The following is an 11,265-nucleotide window of genomic DNA, read 5'->3' on the forward strand; positions in this document are numbered from 1 at the left end:
ATAACTTTGCATGGTTACAGATGGTAGCCCTAGTTACTGTGGTGAGCATTTTGTAGTGTATAAAATGTTAAATCACTATGTTGTACACTTGAAACTAATACAATATTGTATGTGAACTATACTTCAATTAAGAATTTTAAAAATTGCTTTTCTGAAACTTCTTTACCTTCTCTACATGATACTAACATGTGGCACCTTTATTTTTACAGCAGGAAAAGGCCTGTTTAATGAGGGTTGAGGAGGTTGTCTTCTAGTAGGTAATTGTGAAATTGTGTAATCAGTTTCCAAATATCGATTATCGAAAAATAGTTGGAGAAGCCCTTGACCTCAGCATTTATTCCAAAATTTGGAGGTTTCAGTCATCCATTAGCTCAATATGAACCAACAAGGTGATGAGCTGCAGAAAAGCTAATGCCATGTTGGTTGTTATCTTATCAATACGCTTACCAGATCAGGGAAAGCAACACTATTGTACATGCATTGGTGAAATCACTTCTGTATTTGTTTATTTGTTTGGTTATGTGCAATTCCAAGAAGAACCTTGGCAAAGAGTTTTTACAGGACTTTAAGAAGTCTTAAATCAAAAAAAAAAAAAAAAAAGAGAAGAAGAAGTCTTAAATCTACATTATGTGAGGAAGGAGTAAGGAAAGTCCTCTGCCCTTTGCCCTTTGTATGTCCCCTCGGGGGAGCCACACCAAAGTCTTGTACACATGTTGATGGTTCCCTCAACTGTATCTCTACCAAGACCTCTCTGCTGGTCTTATGCCTGCTGGCTGTCCACCCTTGAATGCCCACAGTTCCTCAAGGTCACTATGTATAAACCTGCTTGCATCCATATCTCTCAGAAATGACATTCATAATTTCAGGCAGTGATGTCATCATTGGCTCAGCCACTGAAGTCATCTAGGACACCTATTTCTTAAGCCACACACAGCAGTCAGCAAAGCCTACAGATTCTAACTCTGCAGTACTATCCCTGCTTTCCTTGTTCTCCATCTCTTCTGCTACTGCCTTCAGTTAGGATCTCACAGCGTTTTGGCCTGAATCACTGAATTCTGCATTTGTGACTTCAGTCTGTTTTCTACCTATTCTTTTTGACTTCAATCTCTCTTTGCTCCCTTTGCTGCTTCAAGCCATAACTTGCCAATTTTCTAAAAATAAAAACCCACTTATGTTATTCTCTTACTTACGATCTTTTAGTAGCTTCTCCAAATATTTTAGCATAAAGCTTTCACTCTGAATGTAGCACTAACGGCCCAGGTTATGTTTCTACCCTCTTAGCACAACCAACCAAAATGCTCCACTCCAGCCACTCTGAGCCACTGTGGCTCTTTGCTTCCCCTCCTCTATCCAGCTGTCACTCTATCCTTCAAGCTCCACCCAAGTAGCTCCTTGTCCAGGAAGAATTCTCTGGAGTCCCACTTCAGTTTGGATATCCTTCTCGTGTGCTCCATACCACATTGTGCCTACACTTAAGACCGTAATACTTGATTTATTTGTTTGCCTTCCTCTCTAGACTTTAACTGCCAAAGTGCACGGACCCTGGTTTATTGAACTTCATAAATCTAAACCTGAAGCCAAATACCACGCATGGCAAGGAAAAGGCCCTCAGTAAGTGATTTTTGTTTTTGTTTTTGTTTGGTTTTACTTTACTACACTGGAGCACTGCTCTAGGTGCTAGGAATACAATAATGAACGACCCAGGTCTGAGCCCTACTCTAAATAACTGAACAAATAAATACTAACTAAATGAACTAAATGACTTATTTGGAGAAAGGAGAAATCTAAGAGTGACAATGACTAGCTTTCTATTAGGTACAAGAGAGACTAATGTATTTTTATCTTGCTCTTAAATTAAAAATCCTTGAGTAAAATCTACAGAGAGGTAGATTTCATTTCTTTGGGTAATTAGAAATGATAAAAACTGGACCGGTCTGGCTGATGATGTAGTGACTCCCCATCCCCGTAAGTGGAAAGTGATCAGGTAAAGGCTGACAGCACTCCTCAGTGGGTGGGTGGTAAGCTAACCCAGAGCACCTTTAAGGCATGTCTGGAGCATGAAACCATGATGCGCTTCTAACTTGTGTTCCTTCCACTGCTCCATCTCGCCTTTGCATGGTGGCAGTCATAATCTCACCAACACTTTAAGTTCAATGATTTAATGTATTCCATTTTTACTTTCCACTTTATTTTTCTCATAGCCTATCCTTATTATGCATAAGCATATCCAGAAGCTCATTTGTACTCTTTACACCCATACCCAGCTTATCTGCTTCTGTTCTTGGCTCCTCAGTAATGGCGGGGAGGAGTCTTTATTTCAGATGATAATGTGGGAAGACCTGAAAGAACATGGCTGGATTATTTCATATCCCATTTGGGTGGACAGGGTTGCTAGCAGCTGGGAATTATTCTTTTATATCAAACAGAGTCAACTGGATTGGAAAGCCAATGGGGAAGAAAGTAATCTTGTATCCTATAGTATTACGTTTATAGCTCCCATAGTTACCTATAGGGAGCACAAAAAAGAGCAGCTGCTAGCTCAGTACTTCAGTGACTAACCTGCAGACTGAGGCTTACTTAACACCAATGGCCAGGTACCAGGGGCAGCGTCAAGCGAACAGTTGTTGCAAGGTTTCTTTCTATTTGTTAGAATCAAAGAACTCTTATGCATGAAGGAAATAGAATGAGAGACGTGGAGATTCTGTGTCCAAGTCCTTGCTCTTCCCCATGAAAAGAGCAAGAGATGCTCAATCTTAGCACAGGCCTTTTTCACTTGCCTCATCACTGGGCTTCAATCCACACTTAGGGGAAATAATAATATTTTTCACTTATATGATCTTTCACTCTTCCACCACTGCTGGCCATCATTAACCATCCTACCAGTACTCCCCTATTAGCTGTGGATGGTTCTTTCACCTCCATTGTTGGCCTCAGTGAGAATTGCCAACAAGAAATATCATTCTTTGTCATGTGTTATGGGTTTTGAGGTACAGACAGACACTTGTACCCCTGAAAATGGATTGATGACATCAATTTATTTTTCACAGTTCACCATCCAGCCTTTAGTTAAAAGCTTAGTTGGGGCACCTGGGTGGCTCAGGTGGTTAAGTGTCCAATTTTGGCTCAGTTCATGATCTCAAGGTTTGTGAGTTCGAGCCCCACAGCAGGCTCTGCAATGTCAGTGCCTGGAGGAATGAAATTAGAAAACAATGTTAATTTCACAGTTTTATTCATCAAAAGTAGAAACTTTGGGGGGAGGTTGATAAAAGAATGAGGTAAGCTTAAACAAGGGAACAATGTGATCTTATATTGTAATAAAATGAATAGTATTTACTGTAGTTATTGAAAGTTACTCTAGACTATTAAAAATGTTTGCTTTTTATTCTAAGTTCAAAAATGAAGATAATAAGCAAAGAAAGTTAATTTCAATGTTATGCTTTTATTGATCTATTTTGAAAGTATATTTATTTAAGTAATTTCTATACCCAACATGGGACTTGAACTCACAACTCCAAGATCAAGAGTCACATACTCTTCTGACTGAGGCAGCCAGGCACCCCTTTGTGTTCTGCTTTTAAAAATATACTCTTATTGGGGCATCTGGCTGGCTCAGTTGGTACAGCATGCAACTCTTGATCTTGAGGTTATAAGTTCAAGCCTCATGATGGATGTAGACATTACTTAAAAATAAAATTTTAAAAATATACACATATACTCATTTCAAGAAATCAAGAGCTTACATTTTTTTTTTTAATTTTTAAAGATGTTTTTTATTTGTTTTTGAGAGAGAGAGAGAGAGAAAGCAGGGGAGGGGCAGAGAGAGAGGGAAATACAGAATGTGAAGCAGGCTCCTGGCTCTGAGTTGACAGCACAGAGCCTGATGTAGGCTTCAACCCATGGACCATCATCAGATCATGACCCAAGCCTAAGTCAGACGATTAACTGACTGAGCCACCTAGGAAACCCAAAAACATACATGGTTTTACAGTGATGGCACCTGAAACACATTTCATCCTTTTACTTTCTATTTTCTTATTAAAGGTGATAGGTACTTGGGGTGCCTGGCATTCTTAGTCGGTAGAGCATGTGACTCTTGACCTCAGGGTTGTAAGTTCAAGCCCCACATTGAGCCTCACATTGGGTGTAGAGATTACCTAAAAAAATAAAATCTTAAAAAAAAATGGTGATAGGTACTCAAAAAATGCTGTATGAATTAAATTAATCGGTTAAGCCATACTCTACCAGAGGGAGATTTCATTACTGTTATGGAACACCTCTCAGTTTATTTAATTTTCTGAGCTCAACTTTGCAGACTTAATTGATATTTAACAATCAAATCAATGAAACAATAAAATAGATACTTGGTGCTTAATTAGAGATCCCAGAGAGGACATAGCTCCCACCTTCAAAAAGATTATGTTTGTTCAAATGTAAAATATATTATTTATTTACTTTTATTAATTTTTTTAAAAATGCTTATTTATTTTTTGAGAGAGAGAGAGACACGTAGAGACAGTATGTGAGTGGGGGAGGGGCAGAGAGAGGGAGACAGAATCTGAAGCAGGCTCCAAGCTGTCAGCACAGAGCCTGACACGGGGCTTAAACTCATAAACAGTGAGATCTTGACCTGAGCCGGAGTTGGATGCTTCAACCGAGCTGCCCAGGCACTCCTAAAATATATATTTTATGGTCCGTCCCACCTTCATCTTAAATATATGGGCGTGGAATATAAATCAACAGAGAAAATATCTCACTTGAGACCTGTCTGGATAAAGTGAAAAGCTCATGTTTTTATGTAAATATATCACTTTTGAATTGAGTAGGTTTAAAACAAAAAAAAATTTTTTTTTAAGTTTATGTATTTTGAGAGAGAGAAAGGGAGAAAGAGAATCCCAAGCAGACTTCATGCTGTCAGTGCAGAGCCTGATGTGGGGCTTGACCTCATAAACTGTGAGATCATGACCTAATCCAAAATGAAGAGTCATATTCTTAATGAACAGAGCCACCCAGGCACCCCTAAAATTCTTTATATGTATATGGCAGTTTATTGTTTAAGTAATTATCTCCTTTGCTCCACATATCAATCATGGAGGCAAATGGAGTGAGAGTGTGTGCTATTATTATTTATTATTTGAGAAAATGCAATGTAATACTCAAGCTCACATAGATGCCGGGAACGAAAGTTATAATGAGAAGGCTAGGTCTTTTTGAATCCTAAAAAACATTACTCTTGCCTTTGCACTATGCTTCTTTCTCTACTAAATGTTACTTTAAGTTAAAAAATTTATTCTAATTTAATCAGTTTTGAATTCAGTAGAATTTTATTGAAGATGTTAAGCTCTGAACGAAGATAGCTAATAGGGTTTCTCGCCAATTCAAGATCCATCGTCCTTGTGAAGCCTCCCCAAACACTCAGTCTCACACTAAATATTTTCTTCCCTGAACTCCTCTCTAAAAGAAGCCAAATGAACTAGATTATTTCTTACAACCTTTATGACTTTAACATTATATAGTATACTCACATTCTATACAACATGGATAATCTTATCAATTGCATTACAAACTCCTTAAGGCTAGAGACTGAATTTTCTACCTAAATGTATATTTCTATATAGGATGAATCAAATTGGAGAGACAACTCTGGCCCAGCTAAGGAGTTTGAGGCCAGATTGTACACAACCCTGGGCACTTTGTCAACCAAAATAATGTGACCTTTAAACTGAGTAGGGACGGTTTGAGGCCAAAGGAACAACACAAGGAGCTAAAATAATTAAAAAGAAAGTTAAAGAAATTAAGGATTGTAGTCCCTTTGAAAAGAGATTAAGGGAAGAACTCATTAAGATTCGCCAGCTTCTGAATGGCACTGAGAATTGAGATGCTGCAAAGCTATTTGACCTAGTGTCAAGAACAAGGGGAGATGCCACAATAAGATAGGCTAGGGATGGACACTCCAGGAATTCAGAGAGGAATTTTGGAACAGAACAGCATAAACATGGGCTAAGCCACCAGGGCAAGAGAGCTGATTCTTAGATATAATTTCTAGAATAGAACTGAAGAAGAGTTCTTTGGCAGGCAATAAAATCTGATGAAGTTCTGAGCCCTGAATCAAAGAGGGGGGCCCATGGTAGAAAGGACCCTCAGCCCCCTTTCTATTCTCACCCACTGAGTACTGACATTTGTAATATCTCCTTTATGGCTACATGTGGTATTAAAACAGTATTTGTTAGCCCTCAGCTCTGGTCCAAGCTGGTTTAAGCCGGAACAGACAGAAGCAATGCACAGGAGAGCCACAGCCTCCATGCTCAGGGCTGAGCCTCCAAGAGTGCCAGCAGGCTTTCTCAACCAGGGTCAGGAGGGTTTCAAACCTGACACCTCAGTTTCATGACAATAACAAATTACCAGTCTTAAGGTCAAAAATAAAGAGAGCTGCTCCCGTAGCCCTGGTCCCAGGCAGCCTTGCGGCTGTTATTAAAGTGCTGTAGAAGGACACGGAGGCTTGCAAGCATCAGAGTTCACAGTAATGAGAGTCCCCATCCTAAGAAGCTCTGAGGAAAGGTGTGGACAGGTGGAAAGGAGAACCATATTACTCTGAGTGTGTTTGTACTTCAATCTGGGCTTTAGGGAGGGCAATTAACTACAGAAATGCCAAAAGAAATTGCTGGAAATGTGGGGGGCGCTGGGGGGAGACATTTACACAGGGCACAATATGGTTAGTCAAAGAATTTTTTTTTCCTTCAAAAAAAGTTTGTTTATTTATTTTTTGAGAGAATTCCTTTTTCTTTTAAGTTTTTATTGAAATTCCAATTCATTAACATACAGCGTAATATTATTTTCAGGCATACACTATAGTGATTCAACACTTCTATACAATACCCGGTGCTTATCACAAGTGCTGGTTAGCTAAAGAATTCCTGGGGCGCCTGGGTGGCTCCATCGTTTAAGCATCTGATTCTTGGTTTCGGCTCAGGTCAAGATCTCACAGTTCATGGGTTCAAGCCCTGTGTCTGACTCAAGCTTGCTTGGGATGCTCTCTCTCTCTCCTTCCCACTCCCTCTGCCCCCTCCCCTGCTCTCTCACTCTCTCTCAAAATAAGTAATAAAATAAACTTTAAAAAAAGTTTAACAAAGTCATTATAAATTGTTTACATAAAAGAAAATTAAGTTTATATGAAAGGCTTGAAAGTAATCTTAAAATTAGGTGGTTAACTAGATTTCATAGTAATAGGAAGCGTGTTGACACTTTAAAAGTTATAATCTGTGTTTTATCACAGACCTTTATGATTAAAAAATAGTGAGATAGAGTAACTAATGTTTTCTAAGAACTTATTAGCAATGCACAATACACTTATTTCACAAACATTCATTTATGATCAATTATCTGTAGACTGCTTTAAGGGAGCAGGTGGAGGACAGAAATAAAGGAGCTCTATGGGCTGTTCCCTGTGGAAGAGCTGAGATTTACTTAGTGAAATTAAGTATTCATGAAAGAGGTAAAATGGGAGATGCAGCAGTAGGCCAGGGTGGTTAGGGATGCCTCCCTGGGGTCTATAAGGAGGAGAAGCAGAGTTTGGATAGGTCAAGAACCAATGATTTAGAGGCGCACAGTGAGTACTGATCATTTTGGTTACTGTAGATCTGTAAGACCCAATACAACAGTTGTTAAGCCATGTGTGGCAGGTTGAGAACTGAAATGTGGCTAGTCCTGACTGAGATGTGCATTTAAGTATAAAATACACACCAGATTTCAAAGAGTTGGTATAAAAAAATGAACATAAAATATTTCATTGATAGTTTTTATATTGATTATGTGTTGAAACTATAATATTTTGGATATACTGGGGTTAAGAAAATATATTATTAAGATTACATTCACCTTCTTGGGGCACACGGATGATTCGGTTGGTTAAGCATCTGACTCTTGATTTCATCCACGATCTCATGGTTCGTGAGTTCAAGCCCCACCTTGGGATCTGTGCTGACAGTGTGGAGCCTACTTGGCATTCTTTCTCTCCCTCTCTCTCTTTGTCCCTCCCCCGCTCATGCTCTCTCTCTGTCTCTCAAAATAAATAAATACACTTAAAAAAATAAATTCACCTTCTTCAAATTAATGCACTGTTTTAAGATAAATATGACTATACTGGGCAGGACAGAGTAGGTCAGAGGCAACATGGAAAGAAAGCTAGTGAGGAAGCTTGCAAAATAGATGAAAAGGACTTGGATTAGGGTGGAAACTGAGGTTATCAAAAGGAAAAGGGATGCAAGAGACATCATGAAGGAAGAACTAATAAGACAGTGATTATTAACTAAGAGAAAAGGGAGAAGAAAGTGTCAGAAAAAAAGTGAACCCAGGAGTCTAGGAATACAGTTGTTCCATTAAAGGAATTAGGAAGTCAGTAAGGGTGTGTGAGGTGGATAGAAAAATTTAAGCTACTTGTTGCTGTTATTCTCCTTCCTTTCAAAGTATTGAGTTTAAGGTAATGGGAGGCATGCAATTGGCATGTGAGGAAATGACACTGGAACTCAGGAGAAAAGTGAGACTGAAGATGTGTACTGAGAAAAACATGATGTTTAATGCTGAAAGAATAAGTTTCATGACGAGAAAGCAGAAAGGCAGAGGAGGGAATGAGGGAAAATAAATGAATCCACAATAGGCATTTAAAGAAGTTCTGAATTTCTTTTTTTTAACTTATTTATTTATATTATTATTTTAATTTAAGGAAGTTCTGAATTTCTTGTTTTTTATGCCATCGCCTACATCATCATTATGTAATCAAATTAATCATTTAATTGCTGCATGTTAGGGAGAGTTCCCCCCCCAAAAAGTCTAATAACCTGGCTGAGGAGAGGACAACCCCCATTATAGTAAAATATTTAAGTAGCACTTCAAAATAAATAGTAAAAGATGACCCAAAGGAGTGTTTGATAAGTGAATTATACAAACTGTAATTTCTTGTATAAGAGTACATGGAGAGACACCCAAGTTGGAGTGTTTCAGGAAAGCTTTAGGGAGGAGGTGAGTTTTCAGTGGGTCATGATCTGAGAGGTTGAGTTGTCTTTCCAAGCAATTGAAAAGGCATGATCAAAAAGGAGGAGGCAAGGATATCCAGGTGGGTGAGTGAACCAGTTTGGCAGAAGTCATTGGATGGATGGGGATGGGGGTGGGGATAGCTGATAAGTCTGAGAAGGCAGGTTGAAGCCAGATTGTGGCAGGTCTTGAATAAGAATCTATCAGAATTGGGACTTTCTCTCATGGTCAAGGGAGACTCATTGAATTTTGAGTAAGTGAATAGTATGATTGAATTTAAATTTTAAGAAAATTAAGTTGGCTTTATTTTTTTTAATTTTCATTTATATTTCCTTTTTTATTTATTTACTTACATTTTTTTAAAATGTCTAATTTTGAGACAGAGAGCAAGTGGGGGAGGGACAGAGAGAGGGAGACACAGACTCTGAAGCAGTCTCCGGGCTCTAATTGGGGGGGCTCAAACTCACGAACTGGTAGATCATGGTCTAAGGTGAATTAAGACACTTAACCTGGACATTTAACTGACTGAGCCACTCAGGCACCCCTATAGTTCCTTTATTTTTGAGGTCTTGCTCAAACGTGTTCAGCAAGTGTTGGCTCTCCTCCTCACAGTCAGGTTTATCTTCCAATAATAGGTTATTTTGGGCATAAGGCACAGACATTTGTTTTATAAGGTTCTGGTCACCGCCCATCCCCCCAGTTTGGTTCTAGTTTAAAGGCAAAGCCAACAGAACTCAGGGACCATTTAGTTCAAGACCTTTTTCTCACAGAGGAAATACAAAGAGATTAAGAGCCTTTTCTAAGAGAGAACCCATGTTTTCTGACCTTTAATCTAATTTACTTTCTACAACTTTTAATTTTTAAAATTTGTCTGGCTTGCAGCACTCTTTGGGAATAGGTCCATTATAGAATGTAGCTCTCTAATGAGAAAGGAAGGTTGTATGTGAGGGTGTGTCAAGAATTTGTGAGGTACTTGGAAATCAGTTATACACAGGCAACTAAAGTGACAAAATAATGGTTATACTGCATTCTCACTCCAGTTGGATTCTGGGACTGAAACAAGGAGTATCCAGGTCAAGTTGGTTACCCCCCCAAAAAAAAGAAAGGGCAATTCAAGTAGAAGAGAGAAGCAGTATAACCCATTAGAGAGAAAACTGGATGACTAACTAGAAATTGGGGTTCTAGTTCTGGTTAGCAGTGGTTATGGGAGAAGCCACACTTTTATTTGTCACATCCCTTCCAGATTCAAATAAATGTTTTTAGCCGATCATTTGGAACTTACAACATATTTCCCAAAGAAGTGGTTATGAAACAGTGGTTAGTTTCCCAGATTATTCTCCAGGAATCTATAAAGATTCCATCAAAACTGAAATTAGTGCATATTTGCAATGAGAAATATAAATGTTTTTTTCGCAACATTAATGAATTAGCAAAACAGATTAGCCAAACTAATTATTGTGGGGTTTTTAAAATGGAAAACATTTAATTAGAAGAGGATATGGAACTGAAGGCTGTGGCAAATGTAAAAGACTATTACTTCTTGGCACTTTCAAGGTAATCTGAGGTTAATGGCACCAGCTCACAAACAGAAAAGATGCAAGAGAGAGAAAGGGAAAGAAAGTATGAGCTGTGTGTGTTTTTAAGGAAGATGGTACAAACAGTGTTTAGAGGGTGAATGAATGGGCCAGGCTGGAAAAAGCCAGGAATGAGACATCACTCTGAAACTAAGGGAGAACTGATGGAGGGTCAGTGACCAACATATAGGTATAGAGGTCTTAATCTAGACTGTAGGAGATTAGGTCAAAAGTGGGTCCAGAAAGTAAATCAGAGGTAGTGAAGTCCCAGGGGAAAGGTGAGACAAATGTTCAAAGCAGGGTCAAAGACTCAGCCTATCAATTCCAACAGAGGCAGAGGCCTTGGCCTCCAAATGTGAAGCTCTAGTTGGAGTCCAAACTCAAGGAACTCAGAGGCCACACTTTCCATCAGATCAGAGACATAGAAGACTGCTTAGCCCCAGGGCCAGAATTGGTTCCAGACTGTTGGTGAAATTTGGGGTGGGCAAAGAGCACAGTGAGGGGAGGAACGAAGCAAAAAGTACAGAGACTGAACCAAAGTTAGAGGACAGAAAGAAACAGGTCAGGATGGAAGGAAGGAAGGAAGGAAGGAAGGAAGGAAGGAAGGAAGAAAGGAAGGAAGAAAGGAAGGAAGAAAGGAAGGAAGAAAGGAAGGAAGAAAGGAAGG

The sequence above is a fragment of the Herpailurus yagouaroundi genome, unplaced genomic scaffold (genome assembly GCF_014898765.1).
Source record: "Herpailurus yagouaroundi ecotype Mexico unplaced genomic scaffold, PumYag 355, whole genome shotgun sequence".
Lineage (NCBI taxonomy): Eukaryota > Metazoa > Chordata > Mammalia > Carnivora > Felidae > Herpailurus > Herpailurus yagouaroundi.